This window comes from Monodelphis domestica, chromosome 4 (genome assembly GCF_027887165.1).
Source record: "Monodelphis domestica isolate mMonDom1 chromosome 4, mMonDom1.pri, whole genome shotgun sequence".
NCBI lineage: Eukaryota > Metazoa > Chordata > Mammalia > Didelphimorphia > Didelphidae > Monodelphis > Monodelphis domestica.
Genome location: NC_077230.1, coordinates 385,365,169 through 385,385,392, shown reverse-complemented (window position 1 = coordinate 385,385,392; position 20,224 = coordinate 385,365,169). Strand labels below are relative to the sequence as shown.

The following is a 20,224-nucleotide window of genomic DNA, read 5'->3' as shown; positions in this document are numbered from 1 at the left end:
AAGTGACAGGTGATAGGAATAGGGTGATGGGGACAGCTGAGCACACAGCAGGAGATCACTAAATACTGGGCTGGACATATGTCACAGGGACTGAATGGGTGGCAAGCGACAGGGTTGGGTTGACAGATATCCATGCATACAGCAGGAGCTCAAGCCGTAGAGTAGCTACATTCGCAGTGTACGACTGACTGACTGACTGACTGACTGACTGGCTGACTGGCTGACTGGCTGACAGATGGCAGGACTAGATAGGACACACAGCAGGAGGTCTGGCAGTCCTAGGAATCGCTAGAAAGAGTGCGCGTGCGCAATAACGCACACCTTGATCCGATTTGAAGACTCGCGCGCTCGACTGTTTCGGTCCAAGACAGCAGGAGACTGGGGGCGGGGATCAGAATGTCTGTGATCAGCAATGATTGGTTACAAACAATCGTTCAGCCAATCACCTGAGACTATAGCCTAGTCACTCCACCAATGGAGAGTTTCTTTGCTTACAGACCCCGGATGAACTTTTACGACTGAAGGCTGTCCCGTACTCTCTTTAAAAACGTTTAAACTTCCATTTGTCTCCATCTCATCTCCCCTCCGCCAGGTTCCTTCTATACCTGGGCGTGAAGCCCACAGAGGGTGGGGTAGCGGAACCTTTAAATGAGCGTCCCAGCACCTGCCAACTTTCACATCGCCCTCCCCCACCAGTCAATGCCCGCACCACGTGACGGTGGAAATCACCGCCCCCTCTCCCCCCGCCTCCCCTCACGAGCCTCAAGATGGCGTCGCTCTAGTGGCCAAGACCCTGTTGAATGGAGAAAGCTTTATTGTTCCCCTCGCCGCCGTCACCATCCCCAACACCTCCCGAAGCTCGAGTGTTCGCGTGTCTTCCATGCCGCTGTCAATAAAGAACAGACAGTTTGAATCGGCGGCGCCGAGCAGGTAACCATAGTGACGCAGGGCTGGGGCTCGGCCGCCGTGACCACCCTGATGGGCGGAGAAGGGCCCTGGGCCCTGCCTGGGGAGGCCTAGCCCGGTGGCCTGGGCCCGGGCCCGGGCCCAGGCCCGGGCCTTGGCCTTGGCCTCCGTGCTGGACGCCCATCCCTGGTCCTAGTTCTCCGCTTGCCCCGACCAAAGTACCCTAATGGCCCTTACCGGAGCCCAGCCTCGGACTTCGGACTGTGCCACCCCGGGCTGGCCCTTGACCTCTCTGTGCCCCAGACCTGACGGGGCGGGTAGCAGACAAACATTTATTTTGCGTCAGATGTGTGCCAGGCGATGTGTTAAGTGCTATATAATATTATTGGGTTCTCACAATTCTGGGAGGCACGTCCTATTAACATTCCTTTTATTTACAGTTGAGGAAACTGAGGTAGACTGAGGAGACTTGGAGATCCCAATCAATGGGAATGCCTTGTGCCTCAGGCCTTACTTTTTGCACATACTGAGGTTTAGGGAGGCCCAGACGTTTGGGTTCGGATAAGATCCACACGCGGCCAATTTGGGGCCCAAATCCCACGATTCTTGGTAGAGACAGTGAGGACTGGGAGGTGAAAACCGGCGTGTGGAATGAAGGGAATGGAAGAAACTGGGGGGGGGGGGGTGTCAACAGGTACTAACCAGCCGGGTTTAACTAGACCAGTCCCTTGATTTCCCAGAGTCCCAGTTCACTCCAATATGGGTTGGCGATAACAGATACTGGGCAATAGAAAGAAAGCACTTTGTAAACGTAGAAGTGTAATGAAATAGCCGGCAGTTGGGGACTCTTGGTGGATCCAGGCTGGGACTGGAGGTGGGAAAACTTGGGTCAGTCATCAAGTCTGTGTGTCAGGCATTGTGCTAAGTAAAATACAAGCAAGCAGGACAATGAATGGCTACATGCTAGGAATTTTCTTCTTACTGGGAGGAAATCAGCACATAAAAGGACAGACCAAGGGGCAGGAAGAACTTCAGCTCAGAGGGATAGACTAGGCCAGTGAATGATGGATAGATAGCCCTTCCTCTGAATGGAAGTTCTGGGAGAACTCATCAAAGGGAAAAGGGGCCTGTCAGGAATGTCAGGAGTCCTTGAGATGTGGGGACTAAGCCTGGAGGACAGATGGAGGTCCAAATTCCGTCCTGATCTTGGACTAAGTAGAAAGTTGCAAAGTTGAGATTTGAACCCAAATTCTCTGACTCTAAATCAGGAGCTCATTCACTACACCACACATGCTTTTATTCTTTAGGGCTTTACAATTTGGTCATTTCCCCTACCCCCTATCAGTGAAATGGAGATGCTACACATATGCCTCCAGGAGCAAATACAGAATGCTCTGGAATTCAAAACCCTTCTTAGACCATACAGTCTTCTATCCAGTGACACTGGTATTCTGACAGTTCCTGACAGTCCCTCTCTTGGCTCTGGGCATTTTCTCTAGCTGTCCTCCATGCAACTATTGATAACATCCTTGATTTCCTTTTAAGTGCCAAACTAAAATCCCACCTTCCTTCCCCAATCCTTCTTTTCCTATTTGTCCTATATATTTGTTTGCATGTTGTCTCCTCTATTAGACTATAAACTTATTGAAGGCAGCAACTTTTTTATTTTTTGGCCCCTCTGTGTCTCCAGTGCTTAGTATAGTGCTTGGTGCAAAGTGGGTGCTTAATAATTATTTATCAAATGGAGTGATGTGAGGTCAAAGGAGAACCTGAAGGAGGAAAAAGTTAATTATATGGGACTGATTTGGATTCTGTTAGATTTTTACTATTTAAATACTTATGTATTATTTTCTAGAGAAAACTACCCAAACCTGGGCCCCAGTTGTAGGTAATTTGTAGTGCTGCTTGTTAACAATTGGCCAAAGATAAGGCTTACAGTTATTTCTTTAGAGGCAGAATTCAGTTCTATAGAACCAGAGTTTTTTTCCCCCCAACTTTTCCCCTATTTAAAAAAAAGTAATTGTATTTATGCTTTCATTTTAGAGAAAAACTTTTCCAAAGATAATTTAGTTTTGTTCTAAATGAATTGGAGAACCATACTTTAGCCAGTTAACCCTTAAGCTTCAATTCATAAGGTTGAGTGTTTACAAGCAGTGATAAGACTAGTCATAACACAGACTCTCCTTGAAGAACTCATGGTTTGTTGGTGGGGATGACAGGGTCACAAGTAGCTGGGAAATGGTATAAGTGCAAAGAATAAATCTGTCAAAATTTCTATGGGAAATTGAGGTAAGATCTTTCACCTTGATGTCAGGAAAGGAAACATATGAGTTGAGCCTTCATCACATTTTGCACAATGCCCTGCACAAAGTAGGTGCTTAATGTTTGTTGAGTCAAGAGTTTTAAAAACTTACTGGCATCTTTTGTTCTATCACCTTCAGAACTTTGGGAGAGGCAGGCTATATTAGAGAGCTGTCCTTGAAACCAGGAAACTCAAGGTTCAGGTTTCAACTCTGACACTTCCTTGCTGTATAACCTTTGGCAGGACAGGGGATTTCCATGCTCCAGGCAACTTTTTTTTTTTTTAATAAGCCCTTACCTTTTGTCTTAGGATGGATAGTGTCAACATGGAAATCTAGAAATCCCCAGTTTATTTAGTTTGAGGGTAGAAACCCAGGTTTTGACCTTGTCATAGGAGAGGTTTCCGCCTGAGGGAAGGTTCTACTTCACCAGACAGTGGACATCCACCTCAGGTGGGGAGGTAGACCCCATCTCAAGTCAAGTAACTCTCTTGTCTCCAGAAGCGAGGATCGAACTCTAGACCTTCAGCTTGAGAGACTGCCGCGCTACCTACTGCACCAAAGCTGAAGTGGATGTCTGATGAAGTGGGACCTTCCGTCATGGGGAAACCTCTCCTGTGACAAGGTCAGAACCTGGGGTTCTACCCTCAAACTAAATAAACTGGGGATTTCTAGATTTCCATGTTGACAATACCAACTATCAGTTTTAAGCAGAATAGCGGTAAGGGTTAGGCAATGGAAATTAAGTGACTTGCTGAGGGTCACACAGCTAGGTAGCATCTGAGGTTAGATTTTAACACAGGACTTCCTATCTCTGTTCCTAGTACTTAATCCACTGAGCTATCTAGCTTCCCTTCTGTGTTTTTCTTAATACTGTAAGCTACAGAGAAAGTACTTCAATGTGGAATCCAGATGTCCCCAAACTTGTAGCTTAGAGGGATTTGGTGATCTCCAGTTTTTTTAGTTTGGAGGTAGAAACCCCAGATTTTGACCCTGTCACATGAGAGTTCCTCCCTGAGGGAAAGTCCTACTTCACTGGTCTCAGGCTATCAATAGACCTTAAGTTAGTTAAGAAGTGGGGATGGCTAATCCCATCAGATGCCTCTTTTTGCCTTAGAAGCTTCTCTCATTTTATCACATCCCCCTTTGGAGGATGGAACTGAGGACCCTTTTGGCTTATGAGACTGAAGCACTACTTACTGTGCTATAACTCAAGGTCTATTGTTAGCCTGAGACCAGTGAAGTAGTGAAGGCATGAACTCTCTTTGACAAGGTCTAATATTTCCAAACTAAATAAACTGGGGATCACCAAATCCCTTTAAGCTACAAGTTTGGGGACTTCTAGATTCCATGTTGACAGTTCTCATCTGTATTGGTAGAGGGAAATCACTGGGCTAGACCCTGGCCCTGGCTCATTTCTCAATGAATTCCTCCCACACCACTCTTTAGAACAGTGAGTAAGAAACAAAGGAAAAATCTTCAGCAAAAGTAACAGCTCAGACCTGGCAGAGCACTTTAGATATGAAAGCAGAGGATCTGGCTTCCCATCTACTCCTGATACTTCCTATTTTACTTTGGGCAAGTCACTTAATCTCTGTAGGACTCAGTTTCCTCATCTGAGAAATGAAGGATATTATTCTGGTTCTACATCACTTCTTTTTATCAGCTTGTCTTTCTTTGATCCTCTTCATATTCATCACTCATGATAGTACAGTAATATTTCTTTACATCCATTCACCATAATTTGTTTTGCCATTCCCCAGTTGATAGTTATTAATTTTGTTTCCAATTCTTATCCACACAAAAAGTGTTTTAGTGTGGTTTAGATCTAGGTGAACTAGATTACCAAGATGTCCCCATTGAGGAAGTGAGGTCTTAGGAACATAGATTTTAGAAAATTAATTTAGAATAGAATATAAAATAGATTTAGAAAAAGCATCTAGTCTATCCCCTATCTTATAAATGAGGCAACTGAGGCTCAGAGACAGTCAGAGACAGACTTACCCAAGGTCACACCACCCAGAGGCCATCTGACTCCCAATCTTAAATCATGCCATGCTGATGTAGTGCCTTATTCATGGCCATACAACTGGTAAAGGTCAGAACTGGTTTTGAAACTTGGGTCTCCTTAGAATTACACCAAATTTCTAGGTTCAAAGGTACTTCAGAGATCATTAAGCTGACTTTTCTAAAGCCTTGGCAAAAAACAAACAAATAAAAAAGAAAAGAAAAAGAAAGGAAAGAAAGTAAAAGAGGATCTTGAAAGCATTTTTAGGAAATATATAGAAGATACCAGTTTATTATATTCTATCAAGGAAAAGCATGTTATAAGTAATAGAAATTGCTAGTTTCATTTGTAATCTCTTTTTCTGTTCTACTTTGTATGTGGATATCCTTATGTGGTATTTGACAATTCAGAATTTTTTTTTTTTACTGTGGCAAGTAAAAAGCTTTACCACTCCTGGTAAGGGAAAATCACCCCCACAGTTGGTTCATTCCTGCCTTAGATGGCTGTATTTGTGGGGAGGACTAGGCCTAGGATTTCATTGGCATAGGGAATCTCCTGTGAGCAAGTTCCCAACCCCAGTGCAGATCAACAGTAAAATTACCAAGTAAAACTATACTGATTGTTACAGACAAAAGAGTGGTTGCCATAAACTGTGACCGCGGAAATATGGGTTTCAAGACTGTGAATTGCCCAAACTCTAAAGATAATTTTTAGTGTCTTGATTTTAAATAAAAAATAAGTGGTTGCCATGAGAAAATTCCCAAATATGAAATACCCAAGTCAGCTGGGTTTTATGAAGATTTTAATTAATACGAATGAAGGAATTAAGGAAAGGGAAAGAGACAGAATAAGAGGAAATAATAGGAAAAGGCTAGGGCCTAGGCCTAGGCTTTTCTCTTTAAGAGAGAAAACTAAATCAGTCTTCAATCACTCACCACAAGATCTAGTGTTCAGAGACACCTCCAGTTCAGCTTCTGAGCTCAACTAAGTTCAGCCACCGAGAGACCCAGAGAGCTCGAGAGAGCCCCCAGCTCTTAGCTCCTGACCTTCTTTTTAAGAGAATTTTCTCCTATGTCACCTCCCCTAAATTTTCACATCTACCAATCACAGTAGACGCTTTCTACAGGACTGACCATTCTTAATTCACACCTGAGTAGACTAAAACTTCACACCTTTTTGCTAAACTTGCCCCATGCAAGTTGCCTGACCTTTTAGTGATTAATTTGACCTTCATAGGTACTTAGCACCCTTTTATATTAGATCTAAAAATAGACCTAACTTAAGGTTTTGGCCTCACTATAAGTATGAGTTAAGTACTTTTTCATTGTTCAGTAAGGAGTTTTGCAACTTTATCTTCCCCTAAAGTATGCCTAAGTATGGGTGGAGTAATGTTAGAAGTCCCCACATTCCTGATCAAGTACCTTCATTATTTAAAATGGGGAATAGCCCTAACTAAATATGTTCCAAGGTAGAGTCTGAGAATTTTTAAGAATCACAAGTCTGAGAAATTTTAAGATTCACATGATATAAATATAAAGGACTAACCCATACCTGAAACAGCAAAGAAATGCAGTTTGCTTTTTTACTTTGTATTATAGTATCAAAGAGGTGCTTGTGGGACAGTAAAGGGATAAGCAATGCATCATAATGTATGCATATATGTTCAGGCATAATCCTGAAGCCAGCTCTTCTATCTATCTACTACTCTTCTTATTTTAGTAATTCAGTACTTTTCGTTTTTGTCACTAGATTCGGCCTATATCTGCCTCTTACTTGGCCACCTGGGCCTGAGTAGAACAAACTCTTACTTTCTGTTTTAAAGATAACTCTATGATGGAAGGTCAAGGGCTAGGCAATTGTAGTTAAGTGACTTGCTCAGGGTCACACAGTTAGGAAGTATCTGAGGCCACCTCTTTACTCCAGGCCTAATATTTTATCCACTGTACCACCTAGCTGCCAAATCTGATCCCTCTTCCACATGATAACCTTTCAATATATGATGACAACACCTCTGTCTCTTAAGTTTTCTCTTCTCCAGGCTAAACACCCCCTAGACTTTCCAACTCGTACTCATGTGGCATGGACTTGAGGCCCTTTGCCATCTCCACTGGAGGTTCTCTGGTTTTTTTAATTTTTGCCATACTTTGAAGGAAGTGTGGCAGTTCAGTAGATATGGGAAGTGACAGTTGCTATTGAGGAAATAAGGGATGGTTGGAGCAAAGGCACTGAAATGGGAATGGATGGAACAGGTATGGAGAGTAGCTCTATTTGACTACAAGAGTATGTCCCCATAATAAGAGATAAGCCTGGATATTCAACTTCCATCAGATTATGGAGAGCATTAAATACCAAGACAGGAGTTTATGCTTGAAACTGTTTTTTCCTGGGCAATGAGGGATGTTGTTTATTTTAGGCTTGTGCTAAATAGAGATAGCACTTCCTAGGATTGTTAGGATAAAATGAGGGAATATTTATAAAGTGCTTTGCAAACCATCAAGTGCTATATAAATACTATCTCTTATTAGTGTGAGAAAAATGGGGGTAGAAGCAGTACTTTAGTGGGTAAAAATCCAGCTTCAAATCCGGTAATCTGAGTTCAAGTCCTGCCTCTGACAAACCCCGACTTTGTGATCCTGGTGTTAATTGAGAAAAACATAGAACTATTAAATACTCAGAAAAACCACTCTTTAATTAAGGAAAGGGGTACAGTGCCGAGTTAGGCCTCCACACAGAGTCCAAAGATTGAACTCTGGTTGCTCTGGTCACTGACCCCTGGGATGCCAACCGTGTTAGATTGGACAATTCCAAGGAACAAAAGAATTTGGGGAACCTATATACCATGATCCAGGGGTAGGGAAAGATGATTGACATTACCATAGCTACAAGGAAATGGGGGTGTTCAAACTATACTGACGGGATACCATCAAGCTAGGGAAAGGAATCATAGCCAGAGGCTAGAGTGTAAGGGAAAGGGGCTATTTATAATGGATTCTAAAAAGATGGTCCCTGCCCAGATGTGGGTCTTCTTGGGAAAGAGTCTGATTGGTGGAGATGACTACCTAAGACAAAGAGTATTTAGCATATGCTTAGCTCCACCTAACTGGGATTGTCATTTACCTTAGGATCTATTATTCAGTCTGAAATTGCTAGCCTGAGATTCCCTTTATGGTGGACTCTCACAAGCTTTGGGGTCTCCAATTTATAAGCTAGTCCTAAAAGTTGGGGTTTCTAGATTCCATGTTGACACTGGGCGCTCTAAGGAACCCTCTCAGACTATAAATAAATTGCAGGAGTTTCCTAATCTGAGAGTTTCTTCTATTAGGGATATCACAGGTCCAGTTTTTGTCCCCTGGCTCCCATAGCTTTAAAAATAGTTTTGAATAATTCAAATGAAATTTTTAGAGGTAGCATAATTTACTTGGTAAGTGCTTAGTAAAGTGCTGGGTTAGGAGTTGAAGGGTTTAGGTTTAAATTCTGGATCTTTTACTCTCTATCCATCCATAGATCTAGAGCTGGGGATGACCCTAAAAGTTATCTGGCCCAACCTTTTCTGTTCAAAGATAACTGAAATCCAAGGTGGTTAAATGACTTATCCAAAGTCACATAGATAGTAAATGTCAGAGAGGGAATTTGAACCCAGTTCCTCAGCAAAGCCAATTAACTTTCTCCTACATCAAGCTGCTTTCTCTAGATAACATCTAATGGCCTTTCTGTTATGGGTGGGAAGGATACCTTTGGCCTTCAGGAAGGATACCTTTTGCAAGAATGCAAGATTCCAAAACTTAGCTTAAAAACAAAAAGAGAAATTTATTAATTTAGAAAGTAATGTTGAGAATGGCCAGGAGGATAGCAAGGTGGTACAGCAAGATAGGGAGCAGTTTCTGAGAGGACGGCATGAAAGGAAAGGCTGTTCCTCTATGGGGACAGCATGGATGGAAAGGCTGTCCCCCAGACGACATCAGTTCTGGGGATTTTATACTTTTTACTACAGATACTATGTCATGGTGTGGACATGACCTATAGAGTGTTAGTCCCTCAGGCATTTGGTGGGGTGGGGTGGTCATCTGACTGGGGTCTGCCTGGAGGCATAAAGATTCATCTCTTTGTCCATCTTAAGTCAAAGATAGATAGTCATCTCAGGACCCTAGGTGGGGTCATTGGGTGTTTCTAGGTTAAGAGTCACAAGGATTCAAAGGCAAGGGAGTTTCCCTGATAATAGTTCCCCTGGGTTTCTGGGGGTACAGTGCCCATGTCATTTCTACCTCCAGTCTATGATTCTGTAATTTTATGTAAGCAGAGGAGTAACAGGTTTTTTGAGCTGTCCAAAATGGGATGCTGGTTTCCACCCCCCCCCCCCCAAGTCAATATGAAAAATTATGCTGAGGCAGTAATAGATCAAGAGACTACTACAGAAAGAACAGAAATTTAAAGTTTTGATTTAAAACTATCCAGAAACCATCTTGAAAATGTCATCAGAAGCTATGATCCAGCCTAGCAAATGGAGCAAGAAACTGGATGCAAGGTGGCCTGTTAATGCAAAATCAAAGCAAGCCTTGAATTTCTTTGCTATTTTGGGTTTGGGTGGGCCCTTCCTATTCACATCAGTACAGTGTTACTTGGTGATTTGGGTCAGCTGAATTTTGAGGCAGAGAGTAGGTGATGACCCTTGCGTGGCAGGATGATGGAAAGCCCTAGAGGAAGAGCCAGGGCAGCCAATGTGTTTTTCAATCTATTTTATTTCAGTTCAAAGCGACATTGCAAAGGGACAACCCAGGAAAACAAGCCATGCTTTGGCAATACTCTGCTGCTTTTGGAGATTGAGGAGGATTGGGTATAACCAGAATGTGGCTTGTTTTCTCAGTCTCTCTCTTTCTGCAATGATGCTTTGAACTGAAATAAAATAGATTGAAAAACAAATTGGTATGCCCTGGTGCTTCATGCTGAGTATTTACATTATGCTTCTGGAGCACTGCCTGTACCAGCAGCACCCTGGGGGAAGGCAGGGACCTCTTGGCCTCTCTCAACTCTTCAAGAGAGTAAGCACTTTGATTTTGGGGAAGGAAATTGAATTGGGATATATAGTTTCCTGGATCTCCAATAACCTGCTTTTCAAAGGCATCATCTTGGATAATGAGGAGAAAAGCAAGCTACTAAGCACTTTGAGAAAAGTATTAAAATAATGTTAAGGGCATTTAAATTCAGAGATAAGATTGTCACTCTCTCTGGCTTGGTGGATTGGTTCAGCAGTAAATGTGGAGGATCATGCTCAGGCTCAGCTCTCCTCTGGCCCCTAAGGAGAGTGGCTGAACTAGGGAAAACTTGCATTGCATTTCCCTCTTATTTGTGATTTAAGTCAAAATCTTCCAAATCAAGACACCAAGCATGTCATTTATTTAGTGAGATCTATTCTGTTTTAGTGTGTTCATGATGGAACTTCTGCATTGACATCCTTGAAGACTGAGTTTGTTTTTACAGAAATGTGACTTGAGCAGCATTTCTAGAGTTATGGGATTAGTGAATTTAGAGCTCTGAAAGACCTTCAGGAAACTAAGGCTCAGAGCAGTTGTGATTTGTCTGAGGTCATAGTCCATATGTAGAGTGCTAAATTTCTTGCTACTACTCTTGGTGCTGATTGAGGAGGTGCTTTGTCCACTGACAAATTTTGACTTCATGCTTTCTCATTCAGCTCCTCTTGTTTGCTATTGTCTTTACCATCTGCATGTGTCTATATTTACACACATATACATAGACATATACAATCTACTCTAGCATTCAAATCTTTGGATACATGCAATATGCTGAAATACCTGCCATGCATCTTTTAATTGCCCTTTGGGTCATTTGTAATTTTAATTCTTCCAAGATTGTTGTGGTTTATGGTTCATAGCCACATAGGATCACAAATATGGAGCCATATAAAATCTTAGTCTTTTAAGACCCTTATCTAAGGCTTATAGATGAGAAAATTGAGCTTTCCAGTGGGCAAAACTGGGTTTGAGACTCTGAAGAGAGCATCTGACTGTCTTTGGTGAATTTTATCTGACCCAGGTGATCTATATCCTTGAAAGTGAAAAAGTTAGCGAATATGGCTACTCAGCCACTATTAATGATCTTTGAAGGAGGGGAGAATTCATTAGATTGATTGGTTTTGCTTACTTTTAAGTTCTTTTTCCTCCTTAAAAATGATCTTTGGGGGGCAGCTGGGTAGCTCAGTGGATTGAGAGCCAGGCCTAGAGATTTGAACCTAGTCCTGGGTTCAAATGTGGCCTCAGACACTTTCTATAGCTGGGTGACCCTTGGAAAGTCACTTAACCCCCATTGCCTAGCCCTTACCACTCTTCTGCCTTGGAACCAATACACAGTATTGATTCCAAGATGGAACATAAGGGTTAAAAAAAAAATCTTTGTTATAAGGGATGGCTTTCTGAAGTTAGAGGTGTGGTAAGAACCAGCATTTACCAAGCATCTACTATTTTAACTATGCTAAACACTTTTCAAATATTATTTCATTTGATCCTCAAAACAACCCCAGTAGGTAGGTGCTGTTATTATCCTTGTTTTACAGCTAAGGAAACTGAGGCAGTTAGAAATTAAGTAGCTTTCCTAGGTTCACAGCTAGTAAGTGCCTGGTGCTGGATTTGAAATAAGGTCTTCCTGATTCCAGGTCCAGAGTTCTCTTGTTGAGGAGTGAGGTACTGGGGGAAACCTAGGCAACAAAAGGTAGCAGTATATTTAATAAGAAAGATAGTAGAGAAAGGTAGTGGTACCACAGCATTGGAAAGGGGAAATGCCCATTATTTTCAAAGAAAGAAAAACAATAGAGTCTGCAAACTATAGACCTGTGAGCTCAACTGTGGCCTTGATTGGTCATTTAGGTGGATTTGGAACTGCCCAATGGTCATATTCAATGAAGTAATTCTTGATGGCTTTCATTACAGCTTAAAAGTTCTCTATCTGCATGGCCCAATCATCTGTGCTTTTGACTTGTGATATGAATATCAAAAATTGGAAGAGATTGGTTACTAATATACTATCAGAGTCCAAAAATCTTAAGTGACTGAAACATTGGACTGACTCTAACTAGGCAAAATTAAATAGGTATAAATATAAAGTCTTACATCTAAGTTAAAAAGATTAACTTCATGTGTGTGAATTGTGGGAGGAATGATCAGATAATCTGAATGAGACCACTGAGTTGGCAGTGATGTTGCAGCCAAAAATCATATGTAATCTTGGGTTGTAGGAAGAGAGGCATGATTTCTAGGGATAAGTAAATAGTGATCATTCCAGTATATTTTGACTTGTTTAGACAGCATCTGCAATACATGATCAGTTCTGATGGTACAGCTTAAGCAGGATATTGATAAGTTTGTGAGTGCCCAGAAGAGGGCAACCTGGATGATGGAAGAGCCTTGAATCTATATACCATATGAAAAGAATTTGAAGAAATGGGATGTATGGATTTATATATTTTGACAGCTGTCTTCAGGTATTTAGGATGTTGTCACATGATAGGGTGGGGATTAGTAACAATGAGTAAAACTTACAGTTCTCCCACAGCAACATGTGCAGCTTCTGGAGGTAGCTGTTTCTTCCTCGTTGGAGATCTTCAAGCAGAGGCTTGATGTCCACTTTTGAAAATGCTGTATACTTGAATTATACTAGATGGCTGCCGAAGTCCTCTCAATTCTTAAATTTCAAAATCTGATGCCCTTTCCATTTCACTATGCTATCTTGCTATCTTTATCTATTTAGAGAAAGGGAACATCCAGCTAAAATGTTATTTGGGAAATGGCTTTTTATGACTTATTCATCCTGATTTAATTTTAATGTGTAGGTCAGTGATGGTCAACCTATGTCATGGGTGCCAAAAAGGGCATGCAGAGCCCTCTCTGTGGGCATGGCTGCAGTCACCTGCCAGAGTTCATTACTAGAAAACCAGAGGGATTCGGGCAGAGGTGTTCCCCTCCCCCTCTCCATGTACCTGAGGACATTCTCACTTCACTTGTCTCTTTGCCCAGCAGCTCAAGGGGAGCACTTCCTCTCTCTCCTGTCTGGGATGAGGTGAGGCACTCACATGCAACATAAGGGTTGCAGTTTGGGTACTCGTTCTCTAAAAGGTTCACCATCACTGGTATAGGTGGTCAGAGCTAGAAGGACCTTGGCATTTATTCTGACTCCATCATTTGACAGATGAAGGAACTAAGGATCATAAAGAATACCCTGAAGGGGGCAGCTGGGTAGCTCAGTGGATTGAGAGCCAGTCCTAGAGATGGGAGGTCCTAGGTTCAAATCTGACCTCAGACACTTTCTAGCTGGGTGACCCTGGGCAAGTCACTTGGCCCCCATTGCCTAGCCCTTACCACTCTTCTGCCTTGGAGCCAATACACAGTATTGACTCCAAGATGGAAGGTAAGGGTTTTAAAAAAAATAAAATTATAAAATAAAGAATACCCTGTGCCAAGTCTTGGAGCTGAGATGTCCAGCCAGGCCTTTGTGATGAGAGCTGGGCCTTTTAAGCTTTTACAGTGTGCTGTCTCCTGGGGAAGCTGCCAGCTGCTGAGACAAAGAACTCTTTTTTCTCCCCTGCTTTAAAAAACAAAACAAAACACCCTTACCTTCTGTCTTAGTAATTGATGTTAACTATTGGTTCCAAAGCAGAAGAGTAGCAAGGGCCAGACAACTGGGGACAAATGACTTGCTGAGGGGGTCACATAGCTAGAAATATCTAGAGGCCAGATTTGAACCCAGGACTTGCTGTCTCCAGACCTGGGTCTCTATCCACTGTGCTACTTCGCTGCTGCCCCTTCTCATAAACTCTTGAGGAATTCAGAATTTAGTGCTGGTCATTATTTTGTTCAGGCTTAATATGAGACTAAGAGGGGATGTTTGATGAACTTGTGTATAGGACTGCTGAGTGCCACACCAACCCTGTCTCCTGAAAGAATGATGAGGCACTTGTTTCTATCATCTTGATACATAGTTGTTTGCAAGGTGTCTCCACCATTAGATTGTAGGCAAGGGAAGGGACTATTTTTGTCTTTCTTTGTATCCCTAGGGCTTAGCACAGTGTCTAGCACATAGTAGGTTCTTAATAACTATTTGTTGACTTATAGATTCCTTGTCTCAGAGGAACATAAATTGCTGCCAGGAAGATAATAGGATTGAAATTATCATAAGAATGTCTTAAGTAAAGAGAGTCTAGAGAAGAAAGGAATGAAGAAAATTGGGCTGGGAACAGACTGAGGAGAGAAAGCAACAGGCAAATCTTTAGGGCAGTGTTGGTTTTGGAATTTTAGAGTTACCTTTACTTTGACATTAAAACTGCTTGGGTCTGGAAGCTTGGTTAGCTAGGATCATAAGACAATCTAGTTTAGACATAGTCACTTCTGGTTTTATAAATAATAGGAGAGAAAGCACGAAGAAGGAAGGAGAATGGAAATTTTCATAAATCTTTCATCATAGGTCATGTTACCCAAAAAGGCCTGCTACTAAGGGATTGTTTTAGGAATCAGTTTGGCCAAGATTTGGGAGATTAGCTAATTCTTTCAAGATGTAAAAAAGATGGGGGTTGCTGAGTGACTCAGTGGATTGAGATCCAGGTCTAGAGACAAGAAGTCCTGGGTTCAAATTTGACCTCAGACACTTCCTAGCTGGGTGACCCTGGGCACATCACTTAACCCCCATTGCCTAGCCCTTACTGCTCTTCTGCCTTGGAACCAATACATAGTACTGATTCCAAGATGGAAGGTCAGTGTTTAGAAAACAAACAAACCATAAAAAAGGTAACAGAAGCCTTAAATGTCTTGTCCAAAATTATTGCGGGTAAGTAGCAGGGCCTAGGCCTGAACCTTGGGCTTCTGATTAAAAAAAAATCCTTTGCTTTTTATATGTGACACTTACGGTATACAGGTAGGATCTAGGCTAGTGGGAAAATAATAATCCTGGAGAATTGAAAAAAGTGGAATAAGTTGTTAGGATGGAGAACAGTGCTGGAGAGAGTAGAAAAGGCTAGAAGTAGGGAAAATGAGAGAAAAGTTTCAAATTTATTCTTTGGGGAACCATGTAGAGTGGTCCTCTTTTACAATGATCCTGACTTGCTAAAACTTTGCTGGAGATGCTAAAAGAGCCAACAGTCTTTGTATCTCCCAACTTAATGGCCCTCCAGCTTCTCCCATTTCCTTGTTCCCTTCTGCCCCCAAAGTTCTGAAGGTTAAAGTGGCTTTAATTTTAGCCATAGAGAAGCATGAAGTGTGTGACCCAGAAACAGGAATTTAAAAACCTCTTTGGAAGTATTGTTATATATTCTTGAGTATTTGGCTATTTGTGAGTAGAAGGTCTAGAGTCTTCCTTATTCATACTACCTAGTCTCCATTCTCATTCCAAGGCATTTAGAACTTGAATTGAGAGACCCAAAGAAATGCTTGAAAGTTTTTTTTTTTTTAATTCTACCTTAGAACTAACCACAATGTAGCTCTTCATCTTATGAAGACTATCACATGCAACCCCAACAGGAAGTTTGGCCACTCCAGACATAAGCCAGCATGCAGCTGTCAATATGTCCCCCGTTTTAAAAAATCTGGCCAAAACTCTAGGGAGAGCTTTCCAAGGTCAGGATCCAAGACAGTAGAATAATTGGCCCCAGGAGTTCTAGCTATTTCTGGGTAACAGAATGTTGAAGAAATTCTTGACAAATCTTTCCAAGTCTGTCTTTGAATGATTTTGAGCCAATCATATGGAATCCCAGAGGCTAGGTCCTGAAGTTTAAGGCACATTTTCGTGTGTGTGTGTGTGTGTGTGTGTGTGTGTGTGTGTGTGTAACTCCTTGTCAGATTCCCTAGTGATGGGTATTAGAGAAATATGTAGATCAAAGTAGTCCTTAAATGTTCAAAGACAAAAAGATTGCAGAATTTTAAAGTGAGAAGAGTGATTGATAATAGTCCTGTCAACCATGCTAAAGAAGGACAATCTGCTTAGGCTAGTAGTAGAAAAAACTTTAAGAATGTTGAGGTGTTCCTATATCAGGTCTTTATTGCCACTAGCAAGGGATCCCTAAACAGGGAGAAAGATCACTTCACCTGCTGTGCATCTTTGAAAAGAGTCTAAGCAGATGGTATGGAATATAGTCAATCTATTTCTACTTTTAGGCTCCTTTCTAGCCAGCATGGTGTAGTGAAAAGAGTGCTGGACACCTGGGTTGGAATTCCCATCTCCACTTGAGGTGGGGGCTAAGCCCAAACCAGTGACTCTTCTTGTCTCCCGAAACCTCTTCCAGTATATGACACCCTCCTTCAGATCGAGGAGGAGGATTGAATTGGGTACCTTCAGCTTATGAGACTGACTTGCTGCCTACTGTGCTAAAGAGTCACTGGCTTGGGCTTAGCCCCCACCTCAAGTGGATTGTCATTCACCTGAGGGTCCACCACTCAGTCTGAAACTGCTAGCCTGGGATTCCCTTCAGGGTGGATTCTCACGGGAACAGGGAACAAGTACAAACTTTGGGGTCTCCAACCTACAAATTAATCCTGAAACCTGGGACTCACCAGATTCCACTAGGCCACAAGTTTAGGATTTCTAGATTCCATGTTGACAAAACACTGTAAATTATAGCTAATCGCATTTGTAGTTTGAAGCATGCTACCAAATGAAATACATAAATTTATCTCATTTGATTTTCACATCAACCTTGTGAAATAGGGACTATTATAATCCCCATTATATATATATATATATATAACATATATATATATATAATATATATAATCCCCATACCTTCTGTCTTGGAGTCTATACTGTATACTGGCTCCAAGGCAGAAGAGTGGTAAGAGCTAGGCAGTGGGGGTTAAGTGACTTGCCCAGGGTCACACAGCTGGGAAGTGTCTGAGGCCAGATTTGAACCTAGGACCTCCCTTCTCTAGGCCTGGCTCTCAATCCACTGAGCTACCCAACTGCCCCCCCCTATGCAGTTTTTGATGGCCTCATCTTATCTGTCTCTTATCTCCTCTTCTTTACTATATTCATTCTTAAGACTAGCTCTTCTCAATGCATACTATTCCACTTTCTGATGGTTTTTGAGTCTGCAGAATGAGTCATTTTTTAAAATGACCAAAATGGGAATTTTGCTTGACTATATTTGTTGTGAAGGTTTCTTCCCTTCCCTAATTATTGAGGGAAGGGGTGCAGTGGATGGGAGAGAAAAAGAATTTTTGTAAATTAGAAAAAATAAAATGTAATAAAAAGGAAGAATAGCTTATTGTAGCTGTGGTTTGTGGCTGTCAAAGCTTCTCTGCTAGTTCTCTGGTCTCCTTACCTTTTTAAAAAATTATTGTTATTAAACAGATAGCTTTGAACAAGCTGTTTTGGAGCCCTGATGATGCTAAATTTTCATTGGTGAAGAAAGGTAAGTCCAGAAAATTAAGCTCAGAAATAATCCCTGGTTTTTAGATGGAAATGTCTATCTATCCAAGCTCCTGACAAAACCAAGGAACTTTAAAAAATACTCAGAGCTGGATTTTAAAATGCTGAAATTGTTATTGGTTTTTGAGATCCTTGGTTGTGCCAGATGTTAGGGTTAGAATTAAGTGAAATTTATAGCAATTTTGATTTTCTTAAGGAGTAGACATTTTGCAAGACTTTACATTTTCATTTCAAGATATAGAATTTTTGGAAATGTGCCTGAACTGAATCGTATATTAGTCTAGTGAGTAAAAGGCAGGAAATGATGCTCATCCTAAAGCCTTCTTCCATTTCCCAATCTTTCCAAGTTGTGAGGTCCTTTGAATTACCTGGAAAGCAAGAGAATTACAAAAGGTTTATCATGTTGAAAATGTTGGTGTTGTGCCTCATGGAATCACATAGATATTCTCAGAGGAACATTTTCATCAGAAATAGAGCACTTGGAAAAAAAAAATCAGTTGACTCTGGTAATTACTAGCATATCAGGAATAGTATTTTAAGATGTATTGCTTTCTCTTTAGTGAAGGTTAGTAAATACTAATAATTTATATGAACAAGGAGAATTTGTATGTAAATATTAAGTTTTGATTCATTTTAGGTTGGAGGTTTTTGGAGTCGGGGGAGGTAGGAAAGCTAAAGATGCTGTAGTTTTTGAACAAGGGCAAAGGCTTCCAGGTTCTTGGCTCTTCCACCTGTTTGGTTGTTTATGGGAGAGGCAGCTCAGTTTTCTCATTTCTAAAATTGGGGCTGTAGTATGTCTTCTTAAAAAGAGAATTAGATGCTTTAGATAATGTTTATAAGAGAACTTTTGAATTTGTAAGGAGAAAGCCATGGTGATACTAATACATTTTTTTGCTCTATTTTGTGCTTTCAGTGTCTCTTCTGAACTGGGCATTCATGCTCACATAGATTGGACCACCTGCAGCTGCCCTTGTTAATAGAGAGCTTGATTAATTGAAGTTTAAGAAATGGTGAAGCAATTTTTTTTTTAAAGATGAAGCCAATAAAAGATTCTCACTGGCTTTAAAAAACATATTTAAAAACTTTTGTTTTAAATGTATTTATTAAAAGAGTTTTCATTATCTGAACTCACTATTTTAAACATGTAAGGAATTAAATTTAGAGTTTGACTAAATATGTGAGAATTCTAAAATAGTATGGTGGTTGCCAATTTAAAATATAGCTCAAGGCAAAATGACTTTTAAAAGCTTTTATTTACAAAGAGGTGGAAAGAGTGAATGTAGGAAAATGCAAAAAGAGGGTAGAGAAGATGTCTAGCCTATTACACTAAATATTGCTCTGGTGCTCGGCTCAGCCCAGCAGGACTTGTTAACCCTTGACCACAGCATCCAGTACTTCCACCAACGTTCTCTAAGAGGAGAAGCCCTCTCCGGAACTAATCTCTCCAGAAGCCAGGGAAAGAAGGCCAGTTACTCACTCACCCAAGAAACAGTCCAAAAGCCAAGGTCCCAAGTTGAAGCCTAAGTCCAAGTTCAAAGTCACCTCCAAGAGTAAGGTTACCAGCCAAAGCTCAAAGCCCAAGATTCAAGCTGGGGGCTCCAGCTAAAGAAGTTCAGGACTTTTTATAGTCCTTTCCTGTCCCTTCCCGTATTCACAGGGGCCAATCACAACTTCCAAATTGCCTAGCACTACCCAGGGAGGTAGTGTTTGTGGCATCCACTTCTCATCCTCTGAAGGTGTCAACTCTTATCAAAGGATTCACAAGTTTCTGATTGATTGGGTTAAAAGGGTGTGACTCTCCAAGTAAGTGATTTGTGAATTCTCTTACTTGATTACAAAGTGTTAAGTAGGGCTTTCTTAGATTGATTAACTTAAAATGGACAAAGAGAATAAAGAATTCCCTTTCACAAACATTATTTCACTTGTTTAGCTGTGATTCTAAGAATTTATAAATGTGCTTGGCCATTGATAGTTGGTTCAATTATTGCATGTAGGTCTTAGAATTATAAAATGTAAGGAACAAGTTTTCAGCCTTTGAAGTAAGAGAAGAAAATGCTATCCCTTGGGTTTAGTATTCTCCTTGTTTTCTATCCTCCTAAGAGAAGGGGAGAAACACCATTCTATTGCCACTTTCAGATTCATTCCCATTCTCAGTTGTTTTCAGACTCTTCCTATCTCTTGTCAGCTTTCCTATTACCTATAGACATACTTACATCTTTCCCTTTCTCAAGAAACTCCTTAGTTGATCCATCCATTCTTGCTGCCTTTTGTTTTGTGTCTGTCCTCCCTTTTTGTGACTCAGCTTCTTGAGAAGGATACTTGTACTAGGTCTACTTCCTTTCTTATTCTTTTCTTAACTTTACAGTGTGTCTTGTGAACTCATCATTAAACCAAAACATCTCTCTCTAAAGTTACTATTTCTTAATTGTTATATGTAATGATCTTTTCTCATTCTTGTCCTTCTTGACCTCTTTGCATACTTTTATCATGTTTTTCAGGTAGTCTAATAATTCTTAAAATTGTCTCTCCTGGATTTATTTTCCAGATCAGTTGTTTTTTCAATGTGATATTTCACATTTTATTCTGTTTTTCT

The 20,224-nt window shown here is 41.1% G+C and overlaps 1 protein-coding gene across 6 annotated transcripts in view; it reads left to right on the top strand.

Annotated features, from left to right (window-relative positions):
* The first annotated feature begins 537 nt into the window (after positions 1 to 537).
* The window catches only part of ZBTB40 (zinc finger and BTB domain containing 40), a 91,407-nt gene continuing 71,720 nt past the window's right edge, over positions 538 to 20,224 (top strand). For 2 of the 6 annotated variants that reach the window (XR_008911529.1, XM_056795608.1), the window contains exons 1-2: positions 937 to 1,270; positions 3,708 to 3,831. The gene's annotated coding sequence lies outside the window, so the exon portion shown is untranslated. The other 4 variants (XM_056795609.1, XM_007491214.3, XM_056795611.1 and 1 more) reach the window with 4 other exon arrangements.